Source organism: Microtus pennsylvanicus, chromosome 3 (genome assembly GCF_037038515.1).
Source record: "Microtus pennsylvanicus isolate mMicPen1 chromosome 3, mMicPen1.hap1, whole genome shotgun sequence".
Taxonomy (NCBI): domain Eukaryota; kingdom Metazoa; phylum Chordata; class Mammalia; order Rodentia; family Cricetidae; genus Microtus; species Microtus pennsylvanicus.
Genome location: NC_134581.1, coordinates 117,189,339 through 117,208,764, shown reverse-complemented (window position 1 = coordinate 117,208,764; position 19,426 = coordinate 117,189,339).

Here is a 19,426-nt window from a genome sequence, read left to right as displayed (position 1 = left end):
AACCTGAAACTCATCATCTATATCTGTGCGATGATATTTGGTGCATGTATTTTTAGATAAGCTCATTAGTCTCCTTTTGGTATTAAACTAGGTCTCATTACAGCATCAATCTCACACTTAGATGATGGGAATGCATTCTCTTTGGTCTTTAACTCTCAATAACACAGTTTGGAGATCTTTCCACAAACACAGAGGGTACAAATTCTCATCACAGGGCAATCAGCCTTACAAACCAAGTTTGGTCATATTTTGTGCAAGGGAGTGCTGACTATGCCTGGTACAACCCAAGAGCATCTTCACACTCAGATAGACTAAGGAACTAGTCTCCTCTTAATCTATCTTGTACTAATGAATAATACAGACTGAGTAATTGATAAACAGCAAGAGAAGTTGATTTTACTGACAGTTTACAGAAAGGGTCAGCTTTTCTGAGGCAATTTTGCTATGTCATAGCACAGACCACGCCACCCTGTGTCTGAGGAAGAGGTCACTAAGCTAACTTTTATAGCTACCCATTGCTGAGATTCCTACCTAACTACACTCAGGTTGTTTATAGTGCAGTAAGGCAATTGTCCACAGGACATATTTTACAAAAGAAAAAATGTTTATCTTGACCTTCCATTTGGGTGAAAATAGGGAGACCCATTTCAAATACCACCTTCTCTGATGGCCATGCTTCTAATCCCTGGCAATTCCACCACTAAGTCCCCCATCACTGCCTCCTTTATGAAGATGTCCCACATCAGTACCCATTCTCCTACCCCTCAGTTACTGTGTTTTTTACCTACCCAGTCCTCACCTTCTTTCTCCTGCACCTTCACGATATACATTCTCTTATTTGTTCTCTCTACTTCCACTCCCCACTCCTCTCCCCAGTCCACACCATCCTCATCCATGTCACCACCCGTTGCTCACCATTATTTCCACCCTTTTGCCATCCTTCACTACCTGCTGTCCACTCTTCCCCATTTTTATACCTACTGCCCAGCGTCTCCACCATCCATTCCTTTCCCGCTTTCACCAGCAGTGTCCACCACTCTTCTACGTTCTTCCCAGTCATGGTCATTTCTCATTCTTCTCACTACTGACATCACTGTTACCTCTTGTACCTCCTTCCCCATCACCGTCATTCCCATTCTGCTTCCTGAATTTCACCTTTCGGCCCACTCACCTCTCCACACTCCCCTCCCCAATCCCATGACTAGGTTTTATTGCTCGCTCCCTATCCTTAATCCTCACTTTTCCACTTTGGTCCACGCCTATCTGCCTATCTCTACCCTCTCCTCTATCGCTGCCTACTCTCTTCCCACTCACCTATAACCCCCCACCCTCTGCCTGTAATCACTGCCCGTTTCTCTACTTACCATCAATGTCCACTCTCCTACTATAAATGTTTCTATGCCCACATTTCAATGTCATCTTGCCAAAGCCATCACTTAAACCTAAGAACAAATGGTTAACTTTCTCACATGTTTAAATGTAATCCACATTTTTATATCTAACACCAATTACCCTCATTTATTATTCCCTTTTGAGATCTTGAGGCTATTCTTTTGATCTTATAATTAGTAGCTCAGAGATTTTACTTAGTATTGGGACAGATTCTTTTTCACTCCTTCTGTTTAGACTGAGAATGGGACTTGGAACCTCAAAGGTATGAGGTAGCATTTATATTTGCTGTGTGTGATGGTATATTGCCAAATTAATAGGATAGACTTGCTTGGGAAACAACCATCTGGACATGTCTGTTAGAGTATCTAGATATTAGGCAGGCTGACCTAGTCTAAATGCGAGTGGCACCATTACGTAGACTGGGATCTTAGTCTGAACGAAAATGAGAAAACATGATGGAGGAAGGTCACTGGTTAAATAAAAAGAAACTGCTTGGCCCTCATTGGTTAGAAGATAGGTGGGAGGAGTAAACAGAACAGAACGCTGGGAGGAAGAGGAAGTGAGCTCAGACTCCACAGCTCTCCTCTCGGGAGCAGATGCCTCAGAGAGATGCCATGCTCTCAGCTCCCAGGCAGACGCACGTGATGAAGCTCTGACCCAGGATGGACATAGGCTAGAATCTTCCCGGTAAGTGCACCTAGGGGGCGCTACACAGATGATTAGAAATGGGCTAAATTAATATGTGAGAATTAGCCTAGAAGAGGCTAGATAGAAATGGGCCAAGTAGTGATTAAATGAATACAGTTTGTGTGTTGTTATTTCGGGCATAAGCTAGCCAGGCAGCCAGGGTGCTGGGGACTCAGCCCCGCCGCCCTTGTTACTACAAAAACATGTTGAGCGCCAATATCCAACTTTCCCTGCTTCCTGGCTGTGGATGCAATGTGACAAGTGCTGTGTCTCATCCTACACTGTGCCTTTCCTGCCAAAATGAACTATATATGATTCAAAATGATCTGAACCATTTGCAATGGTGCTAGAATCCCCCACCAATCTCTGCTTACACAATCCCAGGGCTTCTGTAGCCAGTTTTTCAAACTCTGGAAACTTCACCCCACAAACAAGTTCTTAGGTTTAGCAGAGTCGAATGCTTAAGGTTTCTCTTAACAGTGACCCCACCCTCCTAGTTTCCTGTATCCACCGTCTCATCATAATGACAGAAATTAGACAAAGGGTGAATGACTTAAATTGACTCACAGTTTCGAAAGGTTTAGTCCATAGCTGAATGGTCATGTGTGCTTGTTTAGAAGATCACGGTGGCAAGAAAACACAGCCAAGGAGAGTTCATTGCTTCCAGGTTGTCAGAAAGCAGAGAAAGGGGAGCTTTGCACTGTGCTTGCTTTCTCCTTTTCCTTTTGTTTATTCCATTGTTGCCACTGCCCTCTACTGTGGTACCATCTCCAATCCACAATGGCGTGCTTTCTTTCTGGAAATACTCACATAGTTACATGTGGAGGTGTGTTCTGACCAGATGGATGTTTCTGCATATGATCAGTTAACACATGAATTTAAAGATGTTTACAGACAATAGCATATTTCATGAAAGTATCATAGTTAAAAATGTAATAACGATGCTATAATGTTTGGCTGGGGCATATAGAGTGTAAGAAGGTAGACAAAACATTTACATTAGCATCAAACTCATCTAAGTCTTCTGGGCCTACAAGACCCCAATTTTTTTCCCTGTGCCCTGCTCTTGTTTTTCCTAAGCTCTATCCTTTCCTCTTTTATTCCAATCTTCTGAAACAGTTCTTGTTGTATAGATGAGTAACATAACAGAGCCCATTGAAACAAACAAACAAAAGCACAGGGGCTGGAAAGACTGCTCAGTGGTTAAGAGCACATACTGGTTTTGCAGAGCACATGAGTTTAGTCTCCAGTGCCTACTTTGGGCGGCTCACAACTGTCTGTGGCTCCAGCTCCAGGGCATCTAATTTCTTCTCATATGCCCTGTCCCCACACAATTAAAAATAAAGTTTTTTTTAACAGTAGGATTTATATTGTTTATAGAAGCAAACAGGGACCGGAGAAGGCAGAGACTGAAGGCAACCTAGCAGCCTCTGGGTCAATGAGCCAGTGACACTTGGTCACAAAACAAGACAGATCCTGTTTCAACCAAAGGAGACAGCAAGGACTGCTACCAGGGTCTGTTTTTCCCCTACCATATGTGTGCTGTGGCAGGGCTCAACTTCACTCATACTCATGAACATGCACAAAGCATATGTAACACACACACACACACACACAGAGAGGGGGGGGGGAGAGGGAGAGGGCGAGAGAGAGAGAGAAACAGCAAAGCAATAACATCAATCAATCAGGTGTGGTGGCATGGCCAGACATAGGAGGCTGAGATAGGATGCTCAGGAGTTTGAAAATAGCCTGGAATACACATGGTGTCTCAGGTTGTCTTCAACTACACAGTTAGACTCGGTCTCAAGCAAACAGAACCATTCATGGTGTTGTACACCTATGATCAGGGACTGAAGTGGAATGTGTACCAGGCTTTTTCTTTTGGAGCTGCCAACCAGCTTCCAAATCATGACATGGAGACTTAATATTAGTTATGAATGCTCAGCTTTACCTTATGCTTATTTCTTGCTAGCTCTTACAACTTAACCTGTTTCTCTTCATCTAGGTTTTGCCTTTGCCTTATGTCCTTTTTCCTTCTTTCCTTCTGTGTGTCCTACTCCACCCAGCTGGCTGGCAGATGTCTTGCTGACTGATCCTGGGCATCTACACCTCTCTTTCTCCCTTGCTCTCTCCTCTCCTTCCATTTTCTTGAGCCTAGATTTTGCCTCCTACTTATTTTCTTTGCCCACCAGTCACACCTACCCTTTCTCTGCTAGCTATTGGCCATTCAGCTCTTTATTAGACCAATCAAGTGTCTTAGGCAGGCAAAGTGAAACAAATCCTTGTCTCGTTAACAAAGGCAGAAGAAACAAATGTAACACACCTTCACACAGAGTAATATTCTGCAGAATAAACAAATGTAACACACCTTCACACAGTTAAATATTCTGCAGGATAAACAAATGTAACACACCTTCACATAGTTAAATATTCTGCAGTATAAACAAATGTAACACACCTTCACACAGTTAAAGTAATATTCTGCAGTATATACAAATATAACACACCTTCACATAGTTAAAGTAATATTCCACAGTAAAAAAAATGTAACACATCTTTGCCAAGTTATTAAAATAATATTCTACAAGAGCATGATAGCATTTGAGAATAACCTTGGGTATAGAGCTAGCTCCCATTTCAAAACAAAATGCAAAAATACAAAAGAAAACACAGGCAAACAAAATCGAATACCAAAATGAATACCCTAATGAGGCTATTAGTTAAAAACACACATGGAACATGTTTTAGAGCATTCTGGTGAATATTCAGGACTCAGAAAATAATGTTTTGAAGTTTGTAACTCTGAAATACTTAAAATTCTGAATCCCTGTGGCTTCCTTTCTTCAACTTGCTTGAAGCTTGCAATACCTGGCCTCAGCCTGGCCCTGGGCATGGTCTAGACTTCCCCATACTTAGACATGTTCCCTGGAACATGAGCCAACTGAGCAAACACCTTCAGGAAAAAGCGTCTCTGCAAAGCACATGGCAGTGTCTTCCATTTTCTTGCTCTTTTCTTCTTGAGTGCTCTCTCTGCTCATTTAGAAAAATTTCAGTGATATACCCTGGAGTCCTCCAGGTCTGAGTGGACATGCTTGTCCCCACACAGCACGCAACATATGTGACATGTGACATACGTGAATGTCTCCTTCCTGTGGGATGACCGGCTTTCACCGACCCTGCTTTCTCATTTGTTGACAGGGTGAAAGGAGTGAGGAAAATTTCATGCAACTATTTCAAAACAGAAATACATTTATAAACTCTAGGCAAGGAACACCATATACGAAGCACTCCATAAACACCAGCTGTTTGTACTTGCTATTATTGTTTGTTTGCATAGCTTAGCATTTGTGGTCATACCATTAACCTTTCTTACCCTCTCCTATTCCTGCTGGCTCCCTTCTTCCCAACCCCGTCCTTCTTTAAAAGGCAGCCACACCTTACACAGAAGACAGCCTTCCACAGTGCAACACTCCTTTCCCTTGCTCATAAAGTCTTACAGACTCTTCCATGTTCTCTGGGCCCTGGACATGTGATATGAATGCTTTTTCTATGGCCGACCATCAGCAATCATGTATTCTCAGCACTTGGACTAGTTGTGAGACTGTATTAACTGATATCCTCTGAAAAGAGCTTCTCTGACCCAGACAAATAAGAGCGCTATTCCGTAAGTATAATTACTAATATTTAGAAGTCAATCTGGCTACATGTCTACTTAGCAAATTATAAGCAGCCCATTCTCCACTAGGGGCTGTAATGGTCCCAGCTATAAGGATTTGTTGTTTTTAAATCTGGTTTATAATATCTGACATGTGTTCTCCCCAACAGAATGGGCTTCAAATCTAATCAGGAAGCAGTTTGTCATCCCTCAAACATTCTCACAATTGCACCAGGGAGCACTTCTGGCCTGGCAGGCTAGAATCATAGCATACAGAATCAACAGCCGGGGAAGACCAGAGATGAAATTATTTTTGATTAATAGGGTGAATTGCTCAGAGAAAGTGATTCTGCTGTTAAGGAATCAAGAAAACAATATCAACTAGGCCAGTGTAGAGAGATCTAGGGGAAGTGCCTGTTGCCAGTAGAATCATCTTGCCAAAGTCTCAAATGTGGGTAAGATAGGAAACATATCAGCCGTGTGCTTGCTGCCTCAGTCTCTGAGGTCATAAGAGCTGTGCTCAGTAGATTTAGGGCACCTTGTTCTCCTGGTGTCCTCCATCTCTCAGGCTCTTACACGTTTTCTTCTCTGAGCTCTGAGGGGAGGGATTGAATGGAATCATCACATTTAGAGCTGAATGTCCCAGCGTTCTCTCTCTCTGTAACGTCTGGCTGTAGGTCTCTGTATTTGTTCCCATCTGCTGCAGGGGGGAACCTCTCTGATGGTGATGAGGAAGCCATTGATCTTTGAGAAGTGAATAATGTCATCAGGAATCATTTTACTTCTACTTTTTCTTTAGACCCGTAGTATTTGGGGTTTTAGCCTAGGCCTCATGGCTATCTATCTAGACTGTGGTTCTTGCTCTCTCAAGCAGCCTTGGGTATAGGTTCCATCTTGTGGGGTGGGCCTTAAGAAAGCTTTGCACCATCATTGTCCTAGCATATTTTACAGGCAGGACAGCACTGTTGAAAGGTTTTGTGGCTGGTTTGGTAGAGAAGGTAGAGGACCTTTCCATGTCATAGACACTAGAATGTGGGATGAAGGTTCTTTGTTGAACCAGCTTGAGTTGATCATGTTCAATGAGTTATGTGGCTATGGCTTCAGCAGTGGGGCCTTGTTGTCAGTTTGTGGAGAACAACTTATCGCCTTTTCAATAACCTGAGTTGTTTGGGGATTTCCATGGGACCCCTTGGCCAACAACGCAATTGGATGGAACCCAGTCCTGGTACTGGAAGCTTCATTTCATGATAAGTGAAGACCAGGTGGGATTCCATCTCCCTTGGACTCCTTTAGGATCACCTTCAGATATGTCTGGAAGCTTCCACTGTACTAGGCTTCCATACTAATCCCCCAAAGCCTGCCCCCACATTCCCTCATGTATCCCCATCTCCCTTCCTCTCCACCCGATCCTCCTGTACTTGCTCCCTCATGTCTACCCATAACATCTGTTATCTCCCCCTCCCACAGAGATCTTTGTGTCCCCCTAGTCCTTTCTATATCCAGCCTCTCTGGGTATAAAGATTGTACATTGTTTATCAATTATTTAATTGCTACTATCCACATATAAGTAAATACATACCATATTTATCTTTCTGGGTCTGGGATATCTCACAGAATGGTTTTTATTCTAGTTTCATCCATTTGCCTGCAAATTTCATGATGTTATTACTTTTAGATCTGAATAATACTTCATTGTGTGAATGTAGCATATTTTATTTATCCATTTTTCTGTTGAGGGGCATCTAGGTTGTTTCTAATCTCTGCCTATTATGAATAGAACAGTGAACATGGTTGAACAAGTGTCCTTGAGGTAACAAACTTGTGACGATTGTTTTTCCAGACAAACAAGAAAGTAACTAAGAAAATTGAAAAGGGGGACACTTGTTCTTCTGCAAAGTAATAATTTTACCTTCTTACCAGTTGCCTTTAATTAAGCCAAGATACAATTCCCATGTATGATTCTTGTCATCTATTGATAAATCATATAATAACCACTTATGCTCAGAGTCCCACACATTGGTTTTAAGCATGTTGTTCTGTCACTATTGCTGAGATGTATGTGTAATCACCAGCTCATATGTGCAGTAAACCACAACTTGTATAAATGAGTTGTAGGGGAATCAAATGTATATATGGCTGCTCTTCTGGAAAAAAAGATTTGGGTATTTTAAGACTATTCATTTTCTTCCTTAAACCAAGAAGAAAATTATTAGCTGTTGTACTCTTTCATTTCTTTCATCGTTTTACTCTAAATTCTAAAGATGGCATTGTTTTTAATATTTGGCTTTAGCACTTGGTAAAACAAAAGGAAAAGGCACACAGTGTCTGGCCAAGGGAATACTTGCCTTGATTTCAGACTGGATATTTAAATAAGGCATCCTTGGCAGATATATTTTTCTATAGTTAGAAAAAGATATCAAGGTAAGAATCTTGGCTCAGGGTGATAAGAAGATAGTAATTAGCTGAATTTAAGTATTTTAGAAGACAAATATTTAGCTCTGCTAAAAATTCAGAACCTATGGGAGAAGAGAAGAGTGGGCGAGGAAGGGGGACACTAAAGCTGCTGAGAGAAGCAAGAGGTAGGAAGGAACAACAGAACCCAATGTTGTCACGAGTAAGGTTTGGAGAACCATTGTCTTATGCTCATTTCTCCATGAAATGGGTGGCAAGCAATGCAGTCTTCTAGCAGACAATTGAGCAATTGCTACTTAACATGCAGTGAAGGAAGAATCTAAAAGTAGACCTAGTGTCTGACATAAGAATTGGTAAACTAGCCGGGCAGTGGTGGTGCATGCCTTTAATCCCAGCACTCGGGAGGCAGAGGCAGGTGGATCTCTGTGAGTTCAAGGCCAGCCTGGTCTACAAGAGCTAGTGCTAGGACAGGAACCAAAAGAAGAAAAAAAAGCTACAGAGAAACCCTGTCTCGAAAATTAAAAAAAAAAATTGGTAAACTAAGGATCTCTAATACAGCACCCAAGACAAAGTTGATGTATAAACACCCCAATGATCACCTGTCCCAGTTTTCCTGGGTAATGGGATTTCCTGAGTTATATAATATATGTATAGATATGGAAGTAAAGTATTTGTTTTATTAATATTTTCTATTTTCTTATAAATTGGCAATTTTCTTCATTGCACTCCAAGGCACTAGGTCAAATGTGAAGTAAAATGCCAAGAATAGTACCATAAGCATGGAGTCCTAGAGAGACCTTGTGTTACATGGGAAGACAAGTATGCCTAAAAATATGATGTTATACTTAGCGGAGTTAGAGAGTAGGGTTGTTAGGAGGGCTTTTGACCTGATGACATTGTACCTCATTTCTCCTTCTTCATGGGTCTCATGGTTAAAGCAAAAACATAATATTTTCGCATCTGTTCTCAAGATGTCAAGATGAACGTGTACAACAAAAGAATCAATTAAAAACACGAAGTAGCAGCAAATATGAGATAGTATATAACTGTGAAGGCTTGAATAAGAATGGCCCATAGGCTCTTATATTTGAATGTTTAGTAGTCACTAGGGAGTGAAACTGTTTGAGAGGGATTAAGAGGTGTGGCCTTGTTGGAAGAAGTGCATCACTAGGAGAAGGCTTTGGGGTTTCAAAAGCCCATACCAGGCCCAGTCTGTCTGTCTGTCTGCTTGTCTGTCTGTCTTTCCCTCTCTCTCTCTTCTATCTATCTCTCTGCTTGCTGACCATGGATCAGGATGTAAAACTCTCAGCTGCTTCTCCACCATTATGCCTGCCTTCTTGTTGCCCACCATGATGACAATAGACTAATCTTCTAAAACTAAACAAGCCCCCAATTAAATTATTTATTTTATAACCTTGGTTATGGTGTCCCTTTACAGCAGTAGAACAGTGCCAACATTAACAATTTACTCCAATGGCTGTTTAGAACAAGAGAGATTCAGAGGTAGAGAGATTGGGACAGAGTGCCAGAGAATGGCTGTGATTAATTTTCTGATTGTGAAATGAGACTAAATTAAGGAAGGTGAAGGAAGCACTGAAGAGTGGATAAAGCAGTAAAACTATCCAAAAGGAGCTGAGACTTCATTATTACTATTATTAAAATTATATTGATAATATACTTATTATTTAATTGCTGTGTATTTACTTTGTTACATTTAATGCCTTAAGTACATGATTAAAGTTATTTAGTTCTCATGAGAGCCTTCTATGGGAGGTACTTACATTGAGTTATTTTAGAAATAAAGAGAAATTTAGGATTGTCTACACTCTCTTAATAAGAACTCAAAGTGACACATCTAGTTTCAGAGTGTATGTCATCATGGGGCAGCCGATGGCATATCCTGTTATATGTCCAAACCATGTTGTGTGCTAGAGCATTGCAGAGAAGTACATTCAGGAAAATCTGGGAAGAAAGCATCAGGCATAGGCAGGTAGACATGTGTATTATAAAAGTATTTTTCCAACTTCAAGAAAATATCATCCTTGTGGGTCTGCACAGATCAGAGCAAGTCGATTTGAGTGACTGATGTAGAACTCCCCTCTGCACTTGAGTGGCTTCTGCACACTTCACAGGTGAATAGTTTATATGTCATGTAGTGGCTTCAGGGTGCTTACGTACCACAAGGTGACTATAAAGTATCATTCTCTGCAAATTACTCATTCACAAGCCAACTGTAATATACGGAAGAAACCCAAGCAAAGATTTATCACTGATCCTGTACGTGTCTTAGTCAAAATACTTATCCATTTTCTGGTTACCTAAACATTACGAAAGCAGGTGATGCATAGTTCATTACTCTCATCAGAAAAAAATATCAAAGCATGACAAAAATCAGAGAGTTTGAGTATGTTTTTCAATATCATATGTGGCAAAGAATAAAGTACTTAGTTTATCTCATTGATTGTAACTGATTGGAGCCCGCAGACCTCATGAAATTACTTATTTGACATATTTTTACCCAATAAAGATGAAAATGATTTGGTGACATAATTAACTCTAAATAGCTGTGACATTTTGGACTATCTGGAGCCTCATTAATAAAATAAAAATCAGTAAACATCTCACATTTCTTTATTAAAAGTTCTATAAATATCTCAAAAATTAAGTGTTCTCTGAATCAATCACAACAGCATATTAATTCCATTATTAATTAATAAGTAAAACACAGAACCGTAACTCTTTTCTTCAGATAATTACATTTTCTGTGCATAATGCTTCTGCCAGTCTGGAAGCAATACTTGGGTTGGAATGTTTTCCTATCTGTGACTTTAAAACACATCAAAAGTCCAGCTGCTGACTGGTGATATCAGGCTGGCTTTAACACTCGTGGGTGAAAGTCTCTTTCCTCTCCATTCCTCACTGTGGTGTTCATTCTGTCCACTAAATTCTGTTGTTACCACATGGAATTTTTTTTGGCTGTTTTTGTTTTGCAAATCAGGGCTTCTCTGTGTAGCTCTGTCTGTCCTGCAACTCGCTCTGTAGATGTGGCTAGCCTCAGACACAGAGATTCACCAGTCTTTGCCTCCCAGGTTTTGGGATTAAAGACATGTGCTACCACTGCCTGGCAGAATCTTTTTAAAGATATACTTATTTTATCGGTATGGATATTTTGCCTGTAGGCACGTATGTATAGTATGTATATAGACCACGTGTGTGCCTGGTACTGGTGGAGGCCAGAAGAGGGCATTGGGTCCTGCATAACTGGCAGGAAGAATGGTTGGGAGTCACCGAGGGGGTGCTGAGGTCTAAATCCAGGCTTCTGCAAGACCAGCAAGTGCTCCTAACTGCTGCACTAACTCCTAACTCTCCAGTCAGACATAAAATGTTCGTGAAACATATCATTCAAAACGGGCTACTCTTTGCTTGACATTATCATCACTGCTTGGGAAACCACATTGTGCACAGTGGGTAAGGAATGTGAAAATGTCCTATGCTGTTGGCAGCAAGTCATTTCCTTGAGTAGACACTTTACTTCAGCACACACTCATCTGATCCTGTGTGCAGGCCAGAAATGTTTTTCTTCGGATGGGAAATGTGCTCTGGTTTGCCCTTGTGAAAATGCAATCCTGGGGACTACCTGGCTGCAGAGACAAGCACACAAACACAGGCTCTGTCCTTTCCCATACCTGCTGCAGAGAAAGGAAAGACCTGCGAATAACCAAGTCCTTTCTCCTCCAAGATGTAGTGGGACTGAAAGGACTTCAGCTGCAGGAAAATGACCTTTAAATGCACAGGTTTCTAAAGTGTCTGACATTTGGCTAACAATGGAGTTCATGTTTTAAGTGTGGCCATGAATGAGTATTCGGTTAAAAAAAAAAAGCTGTATTTTAATAGGTCTTAATGAATGCAAAGATATTCAAGACTATTAGAAAAATGAATCCCAATGAGGAAAATTAGAATAAATTAAAATATTGCTCAACAATTTAATTAACCTTTCCAAATTGCAAAGCAAATCAGGTAATACCATATTGTGCTGAGGTTACCTAAACGAGAGAAGTATATACATAGAAGTGATACTCAAATTATATCACCACTAACATTTTCTGGGGTAAGTTCTAACATTTTTTCCACTCTATATTAATATTTACTATGTAGAAATTGAAAAGTTCAAAATAATCGTATCACTAATAAGCTAATGTTTTTACATCAAGGTGTTTTGGTTTTATCTGTGCATGTGTTTATTTATTTTGAAAGGAAAAAACCACCTCAAATTATGTATTGAAAAACTCCAATTATGCAAATATAAAAATACATATTATAGCACATAGGTAACTAATGTTTTGGTGCCTAGGCTAAGCATAGCCATGCCTCCAACATGAGCTATGCACACAATTGTCCCTTCAAAATATTTCTGCCTAAGTTCCAAACAACAGATTTTATTTCTTATTTTAGCTGGGGAGATAATTAAGCAAAATTCTTACTCAGTAGGTTTTTTGCTGTTTTGAATCTGGTTTTGCTTTATTTTAAACAACTTGTTGGATGTAACACATTGTATCTCAGAGGTATTTCAACAAAATAGAAACATTTTATGGTATCTCAAAAACTAAGAAACAAAAAGATTAAGAAAATGCTTAATTACATCCATTACAATTTTGAGGAAAATTCTGGATATATTTGATTATTAATGTAAAAACATATTATCCAGATTTCTAGTGTTGTGATGAGACACTGTGACCACAGCAACTCCTATAAAGGCAAGCATTTACAATTCAGAGGTTCAGTTCATTATCATCATGATGGGGCATGGTGGAATACAGGCAGACGGTGCTGGAGAAATAGCTGAGAGTCCTACATCTTGACTTCCAGGCAACAAGAAGTGATCTATCTCACTGGGTGTGGCTAGACCATATATGAGACCTCAAAGTCCACCTCCACAGTTACACACTTCCTCCAACAAGACCACACCTAGTTCAACAAGGCACAACTCCTAATAGTGCCACTCCCTTTGGGGGCCATTTTCTTTCAAACAACCATAGTCACATTTTTTCAAAGGAGGGAAAATGATAATAAGCAGCTCTCACTCTGAGGCAGATATGGAAGTGTTTCCTGTTATTTGGGGTTCTTGTTATTCTGAGATTACAGTGCAAGATACAGGGAAGTTACAAAAAGTTCACAAAACATGATTCAATGGCAAAGCTGGTGAACAATGTCAGGACTTCTAGTTGCAAACCTCTTGTCTCATGCTGCACCCAGCCCTCCCATCTCTGTTTCTCCTTGTTCTTGGTTGACCTACACTATCTGTAGAGAACACTGAATGATTTGCAAAAATATTTCTTTGTCAGGCATGGCATTCATTCTCCCCTGGAGAGAGTTTAAATATGGTGTGTCTAATTGCCTTCTGACCAAGATGCAAGAACTAAGCTCATCTTCCAAAGCAGATGATTCCTTCTGCAGAGGCTTGACATAGTTGTGCCCAGCTCTGCCTCACCTGGGTCTCTAGCCATCCCTTCTACTTCTGTTCCTACTTCTTTTCCTTAGGTTTCCAGAATAGAGCTATACATTTCTCTGGAATCAAAGACTGAGTTTATATTATCAAAAAGAAGGCAAATACACTACGAGATCTCAAATTAAGCAGAAATAATTGTCTGACCTAATAAATAAAGTGATTACTTTATCTACTCATTAATTAAACTTAGATGCAAAAATAAAGATAGTTGTAATTCAATCACATGGATACATGACTTGCTATTTTATTATCATTATGCTAATAAGCATTCAAACTATTAAAGGTCAGAGATTTCAAATGCTAATTTTGCCTAAAGGGGTCAAGAGAGGCTTTGGCTCCACATGACGTGCACTACAGGGTAAAGTCCCCTTCCAGAGACACAGCTGTGGGAGACATGGTCAAGGAATAAGGTGTACTGGGCAAAGGCACAGAGAAACACCAAAGTACAAAAAGGGTTTGAAAATATTGGACTGTTTTCTGTGTGTAGAGGGCAAGTGAATTGGGGGAAGAATAATCACCTGAAAAAACCTGGTTCTTGTGAGTAGCCAAAAAACAGCTAAGAATTTAAACACGGATAGCAATGCTTCCTAGACAAGGGCATGAGTAGATTTTTACCTATTTTACATGGTATTGAGTGTGTTTACATGATGAATTATTTTTGCCAGTGAATATCTGAGACATGCAAAGTAAAATCCCTTTTCTCCCCAGTTCCCATTCTTTCCTAGAACAACCAATATGCTCACAATAATTCTACTAGATACTGATTTCATAGGCAGAATTAGGAGTGAGTGGTCAACAGAATGCATACTATATGCTCCATCGTGTTCAGAACCAGTCACCAACTCATACTGGGCAGCTCTGCCCCACTTCTATCTAAGTCTGGACTCCATAAAGTGGAACTGAACCAAAGTCTCTGTGCTTGAAGCTAAACAACCTTTGTCTTACAGGACAGAGTAAGAGAGATGTGGAAAGACACAGCCACTGACTAACTACCTTGGGCATATAACTTCTTTGCAACTGAATTCTGATTTATAAAATAGGCTTGATCACATTTATCCTGCAGAGTTCTTGTGAGAATTAATTATGGTAATAAATGGAATCCATAGTTTCCCCATCGAGGGTTAGCTTCACTGCAGAAACATAATTTTGCTTTCTCCACCATATAAAGCATTCCTTCCTATCAAGGGAGTCAAGCAACAAAGAGAAGAAAGTTTAACATATTAAACATGCTAATTAAAACTGGGCATGAGCATATTCTCTGTTCTTTCTTGAGATTTCCTCAGGACAAATGACAGTATGCTCTGGCCTTTGCTAATTAGTCATTCACTATTGAGAACAAGAGATTTGCTATGCAATAAATGAAATAGCCAATTGTTTGGGTGGAAGCAAAGAGATTTACATGTTAGTGAAATTTGTAGAAAACTCATCATATTTAATTTTCCCTGAGAACCATTTTTTGATTAATTAATTAATTATTTTTTAAAACAATCTTTTCTCATTTTACATACCAGCTTCTACTCCCTTCCCTCCTCCCACTTCTTCCACTTTCCTCTTCATCCACTCCTCAGAGAGGGTAAGGCTTCCCATGGGGAGTCAACAAAGTCTGACACATCACTTTGAGGTGGAACCAAAGCTCTTCCCACTATATCTAGGCTGAACAAGACATTCCTCCGAAGCATGAAATATTTGTGTATAATACACGCCAGGCAGTAATGAATAGCAGAGAATCTTAGCTTTCAAAGAACTACTACTGGAAAAGAAGAATTGCAAATGTCATGGCACTTTGTGATTACAGGTCTTAAAGGGGTGTGACTTATACGTTGTATGTATGCAAACTATACTGGGGAAAGAAATAAAATCCAAGCCAATTCTGGAATGTTGTCTGATTTTATAAATGAAAATGGGGGCGGGGAAATAGCAACAATGTCAAGTCCCTTATAGGGGTAGCAGTGACTGAAAACTCCTACATATTAGAAGCTCATAGAATAGTTGAAATTTTAAGAAAAAATCGATGTTCACATTGATCTCTTGCCTACTGACAATGGCTCAGTGGGGCAAAGGTGGGATAGTCAAGGGTGAGAATTGGAAAGTTTGTGATGTACTATCAGACATATAAACTCTATGGCTAGGTGAGCTCTCCCCCGAGGATGCTGAAACCACCAAGACTGAGTTAAAGAAGAGAAATAAAATGAATCCTGAAGAACAGGACCAAGTGTTTGGCTTGGTTACAGGGTACCATATATAATTCAGGAAAAACAAGCCATTTTGACAGCTTCAGTTTTAAGTGCTGAAAGATATTTAAGGAGAAAGAGCCCCGGGACAAAGACAAGCAAAGCCGTCTGAAACTCTAGGAAGGTAAGTGGCCTGACTCACACATGTGCTCATCATTACTTCATCGTAGCAATTTAATCTGTATTTGTTTAGGAAAGCCCATCAAATAGCCTAAGGGTGATTGCCATAGGCTCTGGTTTGAGTTTGGGTGAGGTCCTCATCAGTTCCTGGCTCACCTTGATTTCACCATTATCATAGACTTTTTAAGTCCATAGAAATGCCAGCCCTACCATTTTCCCTTTGATAATCCCAGTGTCTTGAGCATGACTGGACACATGCTGGACATAAAAGGTCTTTATTTAATTAGACAGCAAGTGATAACGTAACTGTTAAAGAAGAAGCAAAAGAGCCTGTGAAAATAGACTGAGTGGTACCAAAGTTGGTGATGGTGTAAGAGATTTCAGTTCTGGCAGAGAGCTTCAGAGGAGCAGTTAATGAAAGAGTCACCTGTAACAGAGATTAAATTAAAAATATCCAAGACACATCAAATGGATTTATCAAGTGTAAAGGTAGTTCTCATCTTGTCCTGAATCTCATTCTGGTGCTAAATCTCAAAACTCATCCCCAGTTACACACTTTCTCCAACAAGGCCACATCTCCTAATAGTGCCACTCCCTATGAGCCTATGGGGCATTTTCACTCAAACCCCCACAATACTCTTCTCTTCATGTTGATCATTGAGAGATACTACCATGAAACATTATGACAGTTTCCTCTTGTTGTCTAAAAGTAGAGGATTTTTCTGCAATTCTGCCTTCTTCATAAGGCATTTTGTTAAGAATTTTTAGTGTAAAGCGGTTATGAAAAACCAGAACAATAGAAGCAAAGGATGCACTGTGTCAGAAGGCAAGGTTAGAAAATTACATTCATAATAAGGTCAGAAAAGTCCAAGGTATGAAAACAGCCTGAGGCTCTATCCTAGGTTGCTGCAGAAACAGAATGAAGAAGCATGAATCAAAAGCAAATGAATTCTATAAGCTGCAATATGTCACACAGTGTTTGGTCCTATATTCGGCTCAATAATTTGTTTCTTACTTGTATAAGGGCAAATATATCTAAGCCATTTATTCCCCCACCCCAACCTCATCCATAATTTCTTTCGTTCTTTATATGTGTTTGGTTTTGCATAATTCTGGTCAACTTTCTCAACATCATTATTATTGTGCACTTGACCCAACCTCTGGCCCCTGTGATGCTGACTACCCTGCACCATCATGACCTCAGGGATTATAAGAGCTGTACCCGTGGCTAGTCTGACCCTGTACAGTACAGTTCCAGAGGGAAGTATGTGATCTTTGCCACAGGAAGTATGGGTTTCTAATACTGCTCATTGGTAGGGGGTGTCTTCATTCCTTCTTATAACTTGGATATTTACTTTATCTGTTATTTTCTTTCTTAAGTGATTCATGTATTACTCTGGTCAGTGACTTTTTAAATTAAGAATTACCCTCAGGTACAATCTTGTAGTCCTGCCATCCAAAAAGCCCAATTGTATAGGACAGAATATTTGAATGCAGTACTTGACAAAATATATAATAAAATACTTCTGGGACAGAGCTCTCCAAACTCAACTTGAGAACCCTGTCATCATTGTAGTTCTTTTAAAAATTTAAACTTTTAAACAATTTTTCATACCATATAATTTGATCATATTATTTTTCTGTCCCAGATCCTCCTAGATCTTTCCCTCCACCACACCTAGACAACTGTTCTCTTAGAAAACGTAACCAAAAACAGATAAAAAATAAAAAATACATAGAATTACATGTGTGTTGGTTAACTATTCCTGAGCATGAGGCCTACCCTGGAATGTGGTTAATGAGTCAATATCACTCAACTGAAGAAAATGGAGTTTCCCACACATCGAAGCTATTTATTGAAAATAGCTTCTGGTTTATGGGTGGGACTCTGTGTGTGCTTCTCCTTCTCCACACTGGGATTTTGTGTGGCTTGAACTCATGCAGGTCTTGTACATATTGTACAGTCTCTGTGAGTTCATCTATACATCAGCTCTATTGTGTCTTAAAAATGCTGTTTCCTTGGACTCGCTCCTTCTGGGCTTTACCATCTTTCTACCTCCTTCTCCACATAGACTCCTAACTCCTGAGGGGAGGGGTGTGGTAAAGACATCTCATTTAGGGCTGAGTCTCCAAAGTCTCTCACCTGGGCATGTTGCCCAGTTGTGGGTCTCTGTGTTAATTCCCATCTCCTGCAAGAGGAAACCTCTATGATGAGAGAGTTGAGCAATGCTCTGTTCTCTGGGTTTAGCAGTATATCATGAAGTTGAGCAACACTCTGCTCTCTGGGTTTAGCATCATGAAGAATCCTCTTTCCTGTTTCTTTAGCAGAATAGTAGGTTTTCCTCTAAGACACACGAGCTATGTAGTCTCTGGTTCTTGGCCACATTAGTAGTGCAATGTCTGGGTTCCATCTCATTGATTGGGCCTTAAACCCAACCAATCTCATTCACTTTCAGAGCAGTTTTTAGGAAACCTAGGACTGAGGGGGACTGATGGAGAGCTTTCAAGCTGGAAAGAGGATCAAACAGAATGTTCTACTGAATCATGTCCTTAGACCTCATGAGTTCAAAGTCCCTTTTAATTTTCATCCACTTGTGATTCTTCAGTAACTATATAAAATAAACTGTCAGTAAATAAAGCTGAGCCAAGGAAAGCTCTTTCTTAGGCCATGAGACTGCAGCAGGCTATATTGCTTAAGTAAATTATCAAGAGAGCTAGAAAGAGCCAGGATTATAAAATTAGATTCTTTGCTTTTAAATTTTAATTTATGTTATTATTAACCTAAACATATAAAGCATGACCACTGTGCACACAGCCTAGCCAAACCAGATTTTTAGACAGAGCTGGACATCAGCATTTCTTTGGATCACTTTTATATGGAGGGGATCCACTCTCCTTGGTACCTCCTGAATCTACCAGAGGAGGACCATTCTCAGGACCCTGCGAAGTTCTACAGGCTTTCAGGTGTGACACTACCAAACTACATGATGCTACTAATGCCAAAGAGAAGCCAATCTTATAATGTTTTTTCTGCTGTGTTCTAAGATAGAAGATCTTTCACCAGTAGGCATGACACATTTGAACTTTGATATTAACAATAACAAAAACTAATGAGTCCTAATCTATAAATAACTCTCTGAAATGTTAAATCCTGGGACTAGTGGGGAAACATATCTAGAAACTTGAACTTGGATGCATCTGCTCTTACAGGAAGTACTGATTAATGAGATCATGTGCTGTGGAACTCATTGGTCTGGTAAACATATAGCTAAGAAAGAGCCTGGTGCTTGGGGTTTATTCACTTGCTGTGGTGAACCTTTTCTGGTTTGAGCCATCACAACTGAACCAAATAAAAATGTCTGTCTTTTTATTTTCTCCATAATTAAAGGGAGAAATCTGAAAACATATCTGATGAAATGTAAT